This window comes from Leucoraja erinacea, chromosome 16 (assembly GCF_028641065.1).
Source record: "Leucoraja erinacea ecotype New England chromosome 16, Leri_hhj_1, whole genome shotgun sequence".
Taxonomy (NCBI): Eukaryota; Metazoa; Chordata; class Chondrichthyes; order Rajiformes; family Rajidae; genus Leucoraja; species Leucoraja erinaceus.
This window is the reverse complement of record NC_073392.1, coordinates 27,893,203-27,909,787: the sequence shown is the minus strand read 5'-3', so window position 1 is coordinate 27,909,787 and position 16,585 is coordinate 27,893,203. Positions and strand designations below refer to the sequence as shown.

At 43.9% G+C, this 16,585-nt stretch overlaps 4 non-coding genes across 4 annotated transcripts; 2 read left to right on the top strand and 2 right to left on the bottom strand.

Moving 5' to 3' along the window:
- Positions 1-7,202: 7,202 nt before the first annotated feature.
- trnaf-gaa (transfer RNA phenylalanine (anticodon GAA)) lies at positions 7,203-7,275 on the top strand. The gene has a single exon. It is a non-coding gene; the product is annotated as a tRNA-Phe (tRNA).
- A 633-nt stretch (positions 7,276-7,908) lies between these two features.
- trnaf-gaa (transfer RNA phenylalanine (anticodon GAA)) lies at positions 7,909-7,981 on the top strand. Its single transcript has one exon. It is a non-coding gene; the product is annotated as a tRNA-Phe (tRNA).
- Positions 7,982-8,343: 362 nt separating this feature from the next.
- On the bottom strand, positions 8,344-8,416 carry trnaf-gaa (transfer RNA phenylalanine (anticodon GAA)). The gene has a single exon. It is a non-coding gene; the product is annotated as a tRNA-Phe (tRNA).
- Positions 8,417-9,406: 990 nt separating this feature from the next.
- trnan-guu (transfer RNA asparagine (anticodon GUU)) lies at positions 9,407-9,480 on the bottom strand. Its single transcript has one exon. It is a non-coding gene; the product is annotated as a tRNA-Asn (tRNA).
- Positions 9,481-16,585: the final 7,105 nt, after the last annotated feature.

Below are 16,585 nucleotides of genomic sequence, written 5' to 3'. Positions count from 1 at the left end.
GGTTTCTTCACACACTCCAAAGACGTGCAGGTTTGTAGGTTGATTGACTTTTGTAAATTGTCCCGAGTGTGTAGGATAGAACTAGTGTGAACAGGTGGTCGGCATCGATCAGTGGGCCGAAGGGCCTGTTTCCACACTGTATCTCTAAACTAAAATAAACTGTAAGGATAATCTGCGCACAATGTTTTCTCGAGATTAGTCGCTGGAGCTAGAACACTTTCACCGAGACCACGCCAGGAGGAAAACAGTCTAACCCTGACCCTTTGAATGATCAGTGCAGTGGGGGTGGGGAAGCTGAAACTTTAATGGATACTGGCTAAACGCAGTCTCCGGGGACTAGTTTGGAATCCTGCCTCATGTCTCCATACATTCTCTCTGCAGATAACAGGCTCTGATTCCCTCTGTGAAAAGGTTAGGTAAACATCTTCACTGACTCTAACCCACAGCCAGGCAGTCTGGGTCTCATGCCTTTTCTGCAGTCCCGTATAGGTTTTTGATTGAAATTTGAAAGGTCCAGCATGGGAACAGACCCTTCGGCCCACCGAGACCATGTTGGCCATCGACTCAGTTGGCAAAAACGACTGTTTCCATGCTGTATTTTTCAAATTTCAATCAAAAACCTATACAGGATTAGTGAATCACCTGTTCACTCAAGTTCTATGTTATCCCACTTTTGCATCCACTCCCTACACACTAGGGGCAATTTATAGAGGGTCAATTAACCTGCAAACCCACACGTCTTTGGAATATGGGAGGAAACCAGAGCAGCTGGAGGAAACCCACAGGAAGAACGTGCAAACGCCACACACCGACAGCACCTTAAGTCAATATTGATTCCGCGCCTCTAGCGCTGTGAGGCAGCAATTCTACCATTTTGTGGTCTGTTTTCTGCTGGAGTGTACTTTCAAGAAGGTGGTTCACGGGTAGTGACTTTCAGACGTGGGTTTAGTCACAAACCGGCATTTAGTTTGGTGTTGGGCATGACTATAAAAACATGCAGAGGAATATAAACATCTCTTATTTAGGAGGGGCATAACAAACACACACTTAGATGTGCATCCAAAACATTCTGAATGTCTTCAGTAAATATGAGGGGGATTTTTGTTTGCCCCTTTCCCCTTGTCGTCACACATCTTCTTCCCACTCCCTAAATCTCCACATTTATTTATTTTTTAAATTTACCTCATCGTATGCTTTGTCCAAAATCTCAACTCCCAACTATTGACTCCATCGGAAAAGCAGCCAACATCATCAAAGACGTCCCACCCTGGTCATTTCTTCTTCTCCCCGCTCTCCTCCCTGCTCATGTTGGGCAGAAGGTAATGAAGTTTGAAAGAGTGCACCACCAGACTCGTGAACAGCTTCTTCCCCTTTGCTATCAGGCTTCTGAATGCCCTTTCCATAAGCTAGGTTGCTGTCCAATTCTCCTTTAGAGATACAGTGTGGAAACAGGCCCTTCAGTCCATCAAGTCCACACCAACCGGTGATCACCCCGTATGATAGCACTGTTCTACACACTAGGGACAATTTAATATTTTTATTGAACATAATTAACCTGTATGTCTTTGGAGTGTGTGAGGAAACCAGAGCACCTGGAAAAAACCCACACAGTCACAGGGAGAATGTACAAATTCCGTACAGACAGCACCTGTGGTCAGGTTTCAACCCAGGTCTCTGGCGCTGAGAGGCAGCAACTCTACCATTACACCATTGTGGACATTGGACTTTGTCTCTGGAGCTGATGCACCACGATGTTGAGAATATATTCTGCACTGTGCATCTTCCCCTTTGCTCTACTGATTGTAATTAAGTTTGGCTAGATTGTACTTATGTATAGCATTACCTGATCTGATTGGATAGCATGTAAAACAAGGATTTTCACTGTACCTCGGTACATGTGACAATAATAAATCTGAACCTAAGAATCAAAAATGAGATTAGCGTAGGATTAGTGTGAATGGGTGGTTGATGGTCTGCATAGACTCTGTGGGCTGAAGGGCCTGTTTCTGTGCTGTTTCTCTGTGTCCCTACAATCAATGCTCTTCCTATTTAACACCAAATGCCACTGCCTCACAGCACCAGCACCTCACCAACCCAGTGAGACCAAGCGTAAAGCAGAATGGGAAGCAGTGCAGTGGTGGCACAGTGGAGCAACGGTAGAGATGCTGCCTCACAACGCCAGAAACCTGGGTTCGATCCAGACTATGGCTCTTGTCTGTATTTGGAGTTTACATGTTCTCCCTGAGACTCTATAGGTTTCCTCTGGGTGGTCTGGTTTCCTCCCACATCCAAAAGATGTGCGGGTTTGTAGATTACTTGGCTTCTGTAAATTGGCCCAAGTGTGTAGGTTCAAACTGGTTTGTGTGGGTGATCGCTGGTCGGCATGGACATGGTGGACCGAAGGGCCTGTTTCCACACTGAATCTCTAAACTAAAAAACTAAGCTGCCAGATGGGAGTAACCTTTGTGGTTTTAACAGGAAAAAAACAGATGAACACATCTCAAAAGCACTGTGATGGGGGGAATTTGATTCAATTACAGCGGATTATCTGTCAGGGGTTTATGACGCTATAATTAGTCGGGGCATTGCAGAGATGTTACAAGCCGTCTCTTCTCGCGGTGGGGAATGAAAGCGGTAAATAACGACCAGGAGAAAAATGCCTTCAGGGTGACGTGGAGCGTTTCGCTGTCAGTCTCATGTGCGGGTGTCAGCCCTTGACCCAGGACTTTGACTAATCCTGATTGCAACACCGCCAAAGCAGTAAAACACGGTGTTCTTGTTACAAGTTTTGTCCTTGCAACTGTATTCCTGAAAATCTGCGTTGTGTACTTTTTCAGATACGGGTAGAATTTCAAATACATTTCTTCAGGTCGCCAATCATTTTCGAACCCTAAAACCAACTGCAAAACAAGTGAGTTAAGAAAGGGAACATCGGCCTCAGGAGGAGAAGTGGAGCCGATTTATCAGAATGACATTTATATTCCAAGGGTTAAATTACTGGAAGAGATTACACCAATTAGGATCGTGTTATCTGGAATGTAGAAGGTTAAGTGGTGACTTGATTTAGGTTTTAAAGATATTAGCGGGCTCAGGGTACATGGGAGAAATTATTTCGACTGGATGGTGTCATTCAGATACAGCGTGAAACAGGCCCTTCGGCCCACCATGACCATGCCAACCATCGATCACCAGTGCACTAGTTCTATCCTACACCTAGGGACAATAAGCAAGTTTGGTATTCTTCTATGCACTGGCTGTAAGCCTGGGCCGCCAATGAAACGGGCCGATGTCCCGTCAGTCCAGGGTCACCCCAGACAGCTCCGGCCACCCCTTGGACAGGGATGGGACACTCAGGACGGGGATGGGGACGGTCCAGTAGCAATTCAACAGCACTTGCATCGCCGGAGACCCGGGTTCGATCCTGACTACGGATGAAACACAGGTCTGTATTCATGTAGCTGCACAGCTGCCAAGAATGTTTATCACGAGCGATCTTTGACAAATTCCACGATTCCTTGCGTTTTTCTGAATACCGAACTCGCTTATTTACAGAAGCCAATTAACCTACAAAACCTGAGAAAGACACAAAGCGCCGGAGTAACTCAGTGGGTTAGGCAGCATCTCTGGAGAAATAGGTGATGTTTCTGGTGATGTTTCGGGTCGGGACCCTTCTTCAGCCTGAAAAACCTAACCTACAAACCTGCATGTATTTGGTATGTGGGAGGAAACCGGAGCACCCGGAGAAAATCCAAATGGTCACAGGGAGAATGTACAGATTCCATACAGACAGCACCCGTAGTCAGCATCAAACCCATGTCTCTGGCGCTGTAGGGTGGCACTGTGCCACCGTGAGGTTCTTTGAGAATTGGGGATCTGTTGGAGAAAATTAGTCCGTTTTCCGAGGTTTGGAAATTCCTGCAATGACTTCAGAATATGTGCAAAGGGTAACAGTTTATCAGGTTGGCTGTAGTCTGATGTTGGTATAGCGGTTCATTGACGTGATCAGTATAACAGAGACCGAGAGTTCAAATCCCACCCAGCAGTGAATTTTAGTTCAGTGAACATTCTCTAGGTTAAAGGGGTAAAAGGCCAGACATTAATGACGATTACAAAAGATGATGCTAAAACCTTTGCTAATGCGCACAATGACACAGTGTGGTGGTCACACAAACCAGCCTCCTCTCCACCACCATTGAATCCATCTGCATTGCACGCTGCCTCGGGAAAGCAGCCAACATGATCAGGGAACATTTTTACCTGGTTAAGACACAAAAGCTAGAAAACACTGTGTGAAAAAAATTCCCCCTATTTATATCTTATCACTCTCACCTTAAACCTATGTCCTCTGGTTCTTGATTCCCCTACTCCGGTTAAAAGACTCTGTGTATCTACCCTTTATTCCCCTCATGATCTTATACACCTCTATAAGATCACCCCTCATCCTCCTGCGTTCCAAGAAATAAAGGCCTACCTGCCCAACCTCTCCCTATAGATCAGGCCCTCAAGTCCTGGCAACATCCTTGTAAATCTTCTCGGCACACTTTCCAGCTTAGATAGTGGCTTTTCAGCTGTTTTTAGATAGGCACATGGACATGCATCGAATGAAGGGATATGGATCACATGCAGGCAGAGATTAATCTATCTTGGCATCATGTTTGGCATGGACATTGCATGCCGATGGGTCTGTACTTGTGCTGCACTGTTCTATGTAGAAACAAGGAACTACTGATGTCAGTTAACACACAAAAGGACACACAAATTGCTGAAGTAACTCAGCGGGGCAGGTAGCATCATGGGTAGTTTACACCCCAGATGTATGAACGTTGACTCCTCCAATTTCAGGTAGTCCTTGCTTTCTCCCTCCCCTTCTTCCCAGCTCCCCCACAGCCTACTGCCTCCACCTCTTCCTTTCTTTTTGCCTCCCCCCCCACACATCAGTCTGAAGAAGGGTCTCGACCCGAAACGTCACCTATTCCTTCGCTCCATAGATGCTGCCTCACCCGCTGAGTTTCTCCAGAATTTTTGTCTATCTTTGATTTTTCCGGCACCTGCAGTTCTTTCTTGAACATGAAAAGATAAAGAACATCTTTTTGATCCTGTATTCTGGTGTTTGTCTGAGCTATCCCCAGCAGCAGTACATGGGGCACTCATATTCAGTGCCTCGAAACTTAAAGCCATCCCAGGAGATCTGCTTCATTATAACATCAATGAAGTAAAGAGGGAAAAGAGTAAATATTTGGAGAAATTCTTAAGCAAATGGATCAACAGAAAAAATATAAAATCTTGGAATTGCTAACACATAGTTCATCTATACGTTTCCGAGAGGAAGAAGTGGGCTGAAACTGTGATTTAAGAAATAAAAGCAGAGTGTGATACAGTTATGACCAATCCCTTAATTTCATGCATCAATTGCTAAGTTTTAATAACTTCAATGACCGCTGTATCATGTAAAGTCTTTTCACTGACTGGATAGCACACAACAAAAAGTATTTTGCTGTACCTCAGAACATGTGACAATAATTAACTAAACTAAAGCTTATCACCACCCTCCAAGATGGAGAAAATTAAAGTCCTCTATGTGAAGATGTTTCTCCTCATCTTTACTTTAGTTTGGTTTAGAGATAACGCGTTGAAACGGACCCTCCGGCCCACTTAGTCTATGCCAACCAGTGATCACCTGTACGCTAGTTCTATCCTACACACGAGGGACAATTTTTACAGACGCCAATTAACCTACAAACCTGCACGACTTTGGAATGTGGGAGGAAATCAGAGCACATGGAGAAAACCCATGTGGTCACAGGGTGAACATACTAACTCCATGAAGCCAGCACCCGTAGTCAGAATTGAACCTGGGTCTCTGGTGCTGTGAGGCAGCCCCTCTACCGTTGCACCACTGCGCCGCCCATCTCTGACCCAAATGGCCCACTCACGATTCATTGATTGAGTGAAAGATACAGCATGGGAAAAGGCCCTTCGGCCTACCGAGTCCACACCAATCCTCGATCACCTGTTCACACGAGTTCTATGTTGTCCCACTTTAGCACCCAGTCCCCACACACAAGGGGTGATTTCACAGAGGCCAATTGACATACAAACCCGCACGTCTTTGGGATGTGGGAGGAAACCGGAAACTGGAGGAAACTGGAGGATCCCTTGTTTTTAGCACAGTCATTTTTTATTTTCATTGTCCTGTAGAATTTATGTGGAATTTATGCATAATTAATGTTTTGTGTGTTGTCTGATGTTATGTGCCTGTAATGCTAATACAACAAGATTGTCATTGTCCCTGTACCTCACCGTATATGTGCATATGAAAATAGGTTGGACCTAGCTTGACTTGGGCTGCTGGAGGCATGTGACAAATAAAGTACCATTGAACCTTTGAAAAGACAAAATAGGGTTTTGATACACAAGGGAGGAGATGGAGGTGCGAACGCACAATTAAAAGATGATTGCCTGCCCCTTCCAAACTGCAGGCCACAGCCAAGGGACCTCAAGACCTCTTTCTGTGCCACACTGGCCGAACTATCTCAGCCAGTCACCATTTTTAATAGCAATTTCAAGGGATTTTTCAAAATTCATCAAAGCCTGATTACGTTAAAAGAGCTGTAAGCAAGTTGCAAAAATACCAGCTGTCAATCCCTTAAATAAACAAGGGACTAAAGTTAAATACAGTAATATAATCTGCTTGACCTAAAAAAAATAAGCCAACAATTTTAAGTATGTGTTAAATCCAGTCTGTGGCGACATGTGAAATGGAGGGTATAAATGCGTTTGGATTTAGTGTATTTGTACGAGAAGGGAGCTCACGGGGTTAAATAAAGGATAGAATATAAGCATGAATAAGGAATTGGGTTATGTCCGGGTCAGTAAATTGTTGCCAGCCTGAAGGGATACTGCTGTTTATAAACTGTAATCATGCCAGAGATAAATGAATCTTCAGGTTAGCTTTAGGTCCAATCCTAAAACGTCACCTTAGTCTATGGAAACTTTGAAATCTTCTTTAGAAGGTCCAATCCTAAAACGTCACCTATCCTTTTTCTCCAGAGCTGCTGCCTGACCTGTTGAATGATTCCAACATTTCCTGTACTCTTTAGTAATCCAGCATTTCTTTCTTTCTATGATAGTAACACTAATTGAAAATCTTAGTCTATGGAAACCAATACGGTTTCGAAGGGCTGAATGGTTCTTTTACATCGGCCGAAATAGCTCAGTTGGGAGAGCGTTAGACTGAAGATCTAAAGGTCCCTGGTTCAATCCCGGGTTTCGGCAATATTGGTGTTTATTTTATACGGGGCTTCATTATCACCTCTTTCTTCCTTCCAGCACAGCTCATTTTTTTTTAATTTTACCTGCTCTCTACTACTCCCTCATCCCTACTCCCCCAATGTTTTTTTTTTTTGTAATCCTTCGTAACACTGCAGAAGGTCATCCATCCCAGAGTAAACATTTTACTGAGAGATTTAGAAACCTGGCCAAACTGCCTTATTTTAGATGCATGTCTCAATTCGGAACATTGGCCAGCGCATTGCCTCCACAGATGCTGCTCGTCCCGCTGAAGTTTCTGTAGCAGTTTTGTTTCCTCCCGATTCCATCATCTGCAGCCTTTTGTATCGCCTCCTTTCTTTTTTTCTGCATCTTAGTGTATGTCTTAAAGAATTCAGTAAAATATTCCGCACTCGAGCTATGCAGCAAATGGGAAAGAGGAGAACGGAAGGAACCAGCAGAGGCAAGGTGGGTAGAATGGCCTCCATTTGTAATATGGGGGTTTGTTGTAATGTTGGGGCAATAATCAGGCCAGGGGATATCTGTGCAAAAAAAAGGCATGTAATTACTTTCAATCAATAAAAATATATCGGTTCCTAAGTCCTTCTGCTATACATTTTAATTAAATTATTGTCATCTGCCGAAATAGCTCAGTTGGGAGAGCGTTAGACTGAAGATCTAAAGGTCCCTGGTTCAATCCCGGGTTTCGGCATTTTACTTAATCGTGCTCTGTTTGTGGGAACGATCCCGGGTTTTGGCATTTTACTTAATCGTGCTCTGTTTGTGGGAACGATCGCCAAATCTGGTCTAACCCACTCTTTACAACGAAGTGCTGAAGTAACTCAGTCCTGATTCGAAACGTTGCCAGACCAGGTGCTGCCTTTGTCTTTTGCTCAAGATTCCAACATTTGCAGCTTTTTGTGTCTACACTTTCCCTTTTGCAGTATCATTTCAGTTCTAATTTGTTCGGTGGCAACATTTGAGGAAAGTTACAAAGAAAAGTTGTTTCCACATGAACTGCAAAGTACGTGTGAATGGCTTACATTCAAGTGCAACAAATTGCAACAAAAGATTTGCCGAAACCCGGGATTGAACCAGGGACCTTTAGATCTTCAGTCTAACGCTCTCCCAACTGAGCTATTTCGGCACACAATAACAACGCCTTTGCGTTTCTGAAACAAACCCTATATAGCTATTTGAGTGCACGTTGCGATTATTTAAGGCATGGAAACTGGTTTCTTTGAAGTACTTCCAAAATATGACATTAAAAAAAAACATATCAAGCTCCCAAGCACTAAATAAAATAATACATTGCCACCCCCCGCGCCTTTGGCAAGTATCGTTTTCATTCCTTCAACAAACAACAATAACAACACCACAAATTCGGATGAATACAGCGTCATTTTTGAACACGTTGTTGTGATTAATTTCCATGTTTCTGAGCGTCTAGTCAGTGTATGGTATGCTATTTTATTTGTCACATGTACCGAGGAGGTACAGTGACATTCATTTTCACTGAAATTCATATCCGTGGCACACCGTGTTTCTAAACTGGTGTGTAGCAGTTCCATCTCAAAAATTTTGCCGAGTACTTTTAAAGGTTTGGACAGTAGTCTTTCCTGGTTTAGAGGAATATGTCACACATGCCCAGAACTCCGACATGATCAACATGGACATTTTGGACCGAAGGGTCTGCTTCCATTCTGTATACCGCCAAGAATAATGTTAATCCCAATTTCAAAACTTCTAAAATATTATCGAGTCTTTAAAAATGTCCTCACTCACCGGCTGACATTTTTAAAGACCCACTAATCTTTTGGAAAACATTATAAATGAATAATACTATTTTTGGTCAAAAATCTAAAACATTTATCCAATCATCTTAGCTCCTATTTTCAATCAAAATTTGTATTTTGAATAATAGTTTGCAAAATATAATAATGTTAATAGTTTTTTTTAAAGTAATGACAGCAATGAAAATGATTATATTTTAAGGAATATTTATACAGCTTGGATTTGAAAAAAGCAAGAAAAGTTTGTATAAAGCAAGGACTAATGGAGGCAAAGTGCGAAGAATTGAACGGAAAAAAAAGTTACGTAAATCGAGCGAACAACACTTGTAAGCTAATAAAATCTGCGTCCCTGGGTGGGCTCGAACCACCAACCTTTCGGTTAACAGCCGAACGCGCTAACCGATTGCGCCACAGAGACTTAAATAACAAGGCTTCCGCATGTCTATTTGTTACAGTATGTGCCAGATAAAGTGTGCTGGTATACAGTGATACAGACTTTGTAGAAACATAGAAAATAGGTGCAGGAGGAGGCCATTCGGCCCTTCGCGCCAGCTCCGCCATTCATTGTGATCATGGCTGATCGTCCCCTACCCTATCAATAACCCGTGCCTGCCTTCTCCCCTTATCCCTTGACTCCACTAGCCCCTAGAGCACTATCTAACTCTCTCTTAAATCCATCCAATGACTTGGCCTCCATGTCTTTATTAATTTTAGAAAGAGCTAACAATAGCAGAATCAATTCGTTACCTCCATGTCCCCACACCAATGCACTCTCGCCCAATGCAACCACTATTTCTAAAGCCCTATTTCTGGCTGGAAATACAGTACATCTACTTTTTTTACATGGTTAATGGAGGGAACTCGCAAATGTCAGAACCCAGCAGACAATATTATAACAGTTAGCTTCACAGAGGAAATTCTGGGATTGGGTACAGATGTTGAAAGCTCAAACAAAAATAAGCGCATCCTTTATTTTATTCGACAAGGTTCTGCATGGTAGGCTGCTATGGAAGGTTAGATCAAGGTTTCAAGGTCAGTTTATTATCACATATACCAATTAAGGTACAGTGAAATTTGCATGAGATCCAAGGAGAGATAGCTGAATGGATAGCCAATTGGCTTCATGGAAGGAAGCAGAGGGTGATGGTGGAAAGTTGCTTCTCGGACTAGAGGCTTGTGACAAGTGCTTTCCCAAGGGTTTGGTACTGGGCCCGTAACTGTTTGTCATCTACATCAATGATTTGGATGAGAACATATTGGGCAAGATTAGCAAGTTTGCTGATGATACAAAAGTGGGTGGTTTTGCAGATGATGGTTGTGAAAGATTGCAGCAGGATCTGGATCGATTGGCCAGATACCAGTATTTTCCCTGCAGCCTTCCATAAATAACCATCCTCCAGTCTTCCAGTACCTAACCCATGGCTATCGATTATATGAAATGAAATGAAATGATTCAATTTATTGTCATTGTCAGTGTACAGTACAGAGACAACGAAATGCATTTTTAGCATCTCCCTTGAAAGGGAGACACAGGGCGTCGCGGTGTGCCCGAATATAAATATCTGCTGGGAGCACTGCAATTTCTTTCCCATCTACCTACCACACCGTATGATACACTAGATTAGGTCTCAGGATTTATTTACCTTTGTGCGTTTTAAGACCTCCTCTTGTGTACCATGGACTCTCTTCAAGAAATTACTATTAACTTCCTGAGATCCCTAGTATTCGGTCTTTCTCAATCCCTCTTCTTAAATTTGACCTTCTCTCTCTGGATCTTTCCTTTTGTTTAACCTTAGAATTATCTCCATTCTGTTGCTCGGCATATTTGATGATCAGGACCTGAAATCTGGTACAAGACTCGCAGACTGCTGGGCAGGTTGTCAGCAATCACTCTTTTAAACACCTCTGGCACTCTCTGGTGTTCTAATGCAGGAATGCAGTTGGCACAATCTATCTGTGTTGCCTCCACTCCAGGACCCCGGTAGATTGCTGATGTTTGTGCATCTCCAGGCTTGCTGGCCGTGGTCCAAATAATCAAAGAAGGGTTGTGACTCGATAAGTCACATTTCGATGTTCTCCAGAGATGCTGCCTGACCTGGTGAGTCACTCCAGCTCTTTGTGTCCTTTACAAGCCATCATCAACTTGTTGACTGAAGAGGATTGACCTTGTACTCAACTTACGCAATACCTGTCCTCACATTGTCCCTGCTGTATGATGCTATCTTCTAACATTAATGGTCCATGGTCGGGGCCTGGATGATGTGACCCCCACTTCCCAGAGCAGCCATCTCTTGGTGAAGGAAGACGTCAATGAAGAAGTTCACCATCACCTTCGATGCACCAGAACCATATTTGGTTGATTGAGGAAGAGGGTAGATAATGACCCCAGATCTGGCTCAGAAGCTTACGGTCTACCAGGCAGCCATCATACCTGTCCTGAGTGCTTCTGAGATTTGGACTTGCTAAAGCAAGCTGCTAAAGACATTGGGATGATTTCACCCATATTCTACCCTCCAAATCTGCTCATTGGATAATTGAAGCATATACAATTATGAGATGCATAGATAGACCAAAGATAGACACATAAAGTTGAAGTAACTCAGCAGGACAGGCAGCATCTTTGGAGAGAAGGAATGGGTGACGTTTCGGGTCAAAACCCTTCTTCAGACTGGTTAGGGATGAGGGAAAGAAGATGTGTGGGCCAAGTCTTTCGCACAGAGGATGGTGAGTGCTTGGAACATGAAGCCAGGAGTGATGGTGGAGGCAAATTCGATAGTGGCATTTACGAGACTTTTGCATGGGCATATGGATATGAAGGGAATGGAAGGGTATGGATTATGTGCAGAGTTATAGATAGAGTTGGTCTTGGCATGTTTGGCACAGACATTGTTGATCAAAGGGCCTGCATACTTTGAAAATCAATATCCCCCAGCATTGTGGCTGAAGATTCATTCCTGATTTGCAATGTTACATCATTATGAACATTGGACTTTTTCTCAACCACCTCCACTGGCAGCTCGTTCCATATACCCACAACTCTCTAAGTGAAAACGTTGCCCCTCAGGTTTGTATTAAATCTTTTCCCTCTCACTTTAAATATATGTTCTCTTGCTTTTGATTCCTCTACCCGGGGCAAAAGATTTTGTGCATTCACTCTATCTCCCTCATGGTTTTATACAGCTCTATAAGATCACCCCTCAGCTTCCTACATTCCAAGGAATAAAGTCCTAGTCTGTCCAATCTTTCCCTACAGCTCAGCCCCTCATGTACAGGCACTCCCTGACTTCTGTAATTGGTGATTTAGTTAAACTCGCACTTTCTTAAGCAACTCTTTAAGCCCACTGCTTTATTTCTGAGTTGCACGTCTCTGTAGTCTCGGTAGCAGTGCGCTACTGCGCATGTGGCTGTTTTGGGAAGCCAGTCAGCTGTTCTCGTGGATGCTTCCATATGGTCTCTGCGTCAAAGCGCCCCCGTGGTCTCCCCATCGGAGTTCCAACGTGCTCTCCCACTGGTGGTTTTGTTTAGTTTAAATTAGAGATACAATGTAGAAATAGGCCCTTCGGGCAACCAAGTCTGCACCGACCAGTGATCCCCGCACATTAACACTATCCTACACACACTAGGGACAATTTACACTTATACCAAGCCAATTAACCTACAAACCTGTACGTCTTTGGAGTGTGGGAGGAAACCAAAGAACGCGGAGAAAACCCACGCGGTCACATGGAGAAGGTACAAACTCTGTAGAGACTGCACCCGTAGTCGGGGTCGAACCAGGGACTCTGACGCTGCAAGTGCTATAAGGCAGCAACTCTACTGCTGGCCACCGTGCCACCGGCTACACAGTACTACACAGTAAGGATAGTAAATTTACGTGCGCGCAGTGGCACTTCTGTTTTCGACTCATATAACATCTAACTTACAGAGGGATCTGTGGGACTTAACCCTTACATCCTCGTAAATCTTCTCTGCACTCTTTCCAGCTTAACGACTTCCTTCCTATAACAAGGTGACACGTTGTTCCTGTGTCAAATCAAGAGGGCTCATAGTTAAGTGCGTTTATTTGTCATATGGGGAGGTTGAGGCAGCAGGAGACATGTTTGTGGTACATAATTAATAAATGATTAACAACTTGGGTATCCATAAATTCACAGAATGACAATGGAATAAGGCAAAGGGAGATTCAATATTCTGAGGGAAACACTTAGAAACAGAAAAATAGATACAGGAGTAGGCCATTCGGCCCTTCGAGCCAGCACGGCCATTCAATATGATTATGGCTGATCATCTAAAATCAGTACATCCGTTCCTGCTTTTTCCCCAAATCCCTTGATTCCTTTAGCCCTAAGAGCTCTATCTAACTCTCTCTTGAAAACATCCAGTGGATTGGCCTCCCCTGTTTTCTGTGGCAGAGAATTCCACAGATTCACAACTCTCTGGGAGAATTTTTTTTTTCTCATCTCCGTCCTAAATGGCCTACCCCTTATTCTTAAACTGTGACCCCAGGTTCTGGACTCCCCCAACATCGGGAACATTTTTCCTGCATCTAGCCTGTCCAATCCTTTAAGAATTTTATGTTTCTATAAGGTCCCCTCTCATCCGTCTAAATTTCAGTGAATACAATCCCAGTCATTCAATCATTCATTCATCATTTGTCATTCCCGCCATCCCAGGAATTAACCTGGTGAACCTACGTTGCACTCCCTTAATAGCAATAATGTCCTTCCTCAATTTAGGAGACCAAAATTGCACACAATAGTCTAGGTGTGATCTCACCAGGGCCCTGTACAACTGCAATAAAGACCTCATTGCTCCTAAACTCAAAACTCTCAATGAAGGCTAACATGCCATTAGTTTTCTTCACTGCCTGCTGTACCTGCACGCTTACTTTCAGTGACTGTACTGTTCTTGTCACCAAAGTGGATAACCTCACATTTATCCACATTATGCTGCATATGCCATGCATCTGCCTACTCACCCAACCTATCCAAGTCACCCTGCAGCCTCATAGCATTCTCATCGCTGCTCACACTACCACCCAGCTTTGTGTCATCCACAAACTTGGAGATGACACATTTAATTCCCTCGTCTAAATCGTTAATCTATATTACTAAAAGTCTGATCTTGACCACTTCCTGTTGTTCAGTATAGAGTTTAGAAAAAACGCTGCCACTTACGGCTGTGATTTTTGGCCATCTTACTCAGTCCCCATCTGCTGCGCAGGACAAGAGGATATTTCCCATCGATGAAAAATAAAAGAGTTATTAGTGTTTAAGAAATGTTGAGATTCTCTCTCCTGAAGACCACGCCCCTTCCAGAGGGACTATAAAACCTGGATGTGTTGAGTGCCTCAGTCAGTCTCTGCAAGATGGGGGAGCGAGAGGGTCACGTCTCTCAGTCTGAACTGTGAATAACACTGAACACATGTCTACTAAACTGTGAGTGGTTTTACTGACCTGTCAGTGCCCTTAATGTGGTTTGAAAATATAGTTTGGAAATGCTAAAGCTGTGTTGCCTTTGCTTTGGAAATGCTAAAGCTGTGTTGCCTAATTAAAGTTGCCTTGCCCAATTAAAGTTGCCTTGCATAATTAAAGGTGCCTTGCCAAATTAAAGTTGCCTTGCCTAATTAAAGTTGCCTTGCCTTCTATATAAGTCTAATCTTGACCACTTCCTGTTAGCGCTTTATATTGATTTTAGAAAAAACGCTACCACGTACGGCTGTGATTTTTGGCCATCTTACTAAGTCCCCCTCAGCTCATCAGGTGCCGAGGATATTTCCCATCGATGAAAAATAAAACAGTTATTAGTGTTTAAAAAATGTTGAGATTCTCTCTCCTGTCAATCATGCCTTGAAGGCCACGCCCCTTCTGGTGGGAGGGGGGGGATGCCTATAAAACCCAGAAGTGTGGGCGTGATGGAGGAGGGAGAGGTTGCGACTGGCTGTCTTTAGTGGCCTTGCACCCTGCTTGAAATGGTATGAAACTGCACTTAAATTTGGTCGCCTTGCACCCTGCTTGAAATGGAATTTCAAGGAATAGCCACGAGTCAACTACCAGCCCACCAGCTGTGAGTGAGCTGCCAGCACAACAGGCTTGAGTGACTGAGCTGCCAGCCCAAGAATCCATTCGGCCCACAATGTCCATACTAGCCCTCTGGAAACCAGTCCCTTCAGCCCACAACACCCATACTAGCGCTCCAGAAAGCATCTCCCCTCCCCCCCACTGGCCACCAATATTGGAATTGGTGGAGAGGTGGAATATTGCGTTGGGAACCAGCCCTCCCGTGTGATGCTGGGACCTAACGGGTCCCACTTAGTCTAGTATATATTGTAAATAACTGGGGTTCCAGCACCGAGCTTTACGGCACCCCACTAGTCACTGCACTAATCTCTTGTGTGGGATCTTGTCAAATGCTTTTTGAAAGTCCAGATACACCATATCCACTGGCTGTCCATTGTCCATTCTACTTGTTACATCCTCAAAAAATTCCAGAAGATTAGTCAAACATGATACCCCTTCATAAATCCATGCTGACTTTGGCGGATCCAGTCACTGCTTTCCAAATTTGCTGCAATAACATCTTTAACAATCGACTCAAGCATTGTTGGAGGAATATGGACCAAATGCGGGCAGGTGGTTAGTTGGGACATGTTGGCCTGTTTCCACGCTGTATCGCTCTATGAGAGGGTGTGGAGGTAGAATTGATACAAATCAAGGGTCTGGGGAGTGAGTGGCTAAATAGTATTCAGGTAATCTACCACTTAATGGGAGAACCAACAAGAGGGTTGAGTGGCCTACACCTGCTCTTATATTATTATCAAGCCATATCCCATAAACCTAAGGGGAATTGGCAGGGTGAATGCACACAGTCTTTTATCCAGGGTAGTTGATTCCCAAACCAAAGGACCTAGGTTTGAGTCGAGAGAGGAAAGATTTGAAAGGAAATTGGGGGGCAACATTTTTACTCGGAAGGTGAATGGTATATGAAATGAGCTGCCAGAGGTAGTTGAGGCAGGTACAATAACAACATTTAAATGTCATTTGGATGGGTAAATGGGTAGGAAATGTTAAGACAACTACGGGTCAAACACAGGCAAATTAAACTAGATTAGATGGGGAATTTTGTCGGCATGGACATGTTGGGCCGAAGGGCATTAAGTCTGCTCAATGACCAAATTGCTTAAAACTCCTACCAGACCTCTAATGACTCTGCATCTCCTCTGATGATCCTTGCTCTCCTCTGACAGCCCTCGCACTTCCCTTCTTGATCCCACCACACTTCTAATAGTCCTCCTTCTCCTCTGATGGTCTTTGCTCTCCTCTGATGGTCTTCGCACTTCCCTACTTGATCCTACCACATTGCTGATGGTCCGCCCTCTCCTTTGATGGTCCTCCCACTCCCAAGATGGTCCTCTCACTCCTCTGATGGTCTTTCCATACCCACAGTGGTTCCCCAAACATCTAATGGTCCTCCTATTCCTCTGCCCCTTACCATTATGGCCCTCTTACTCTTCTGATGGTCCT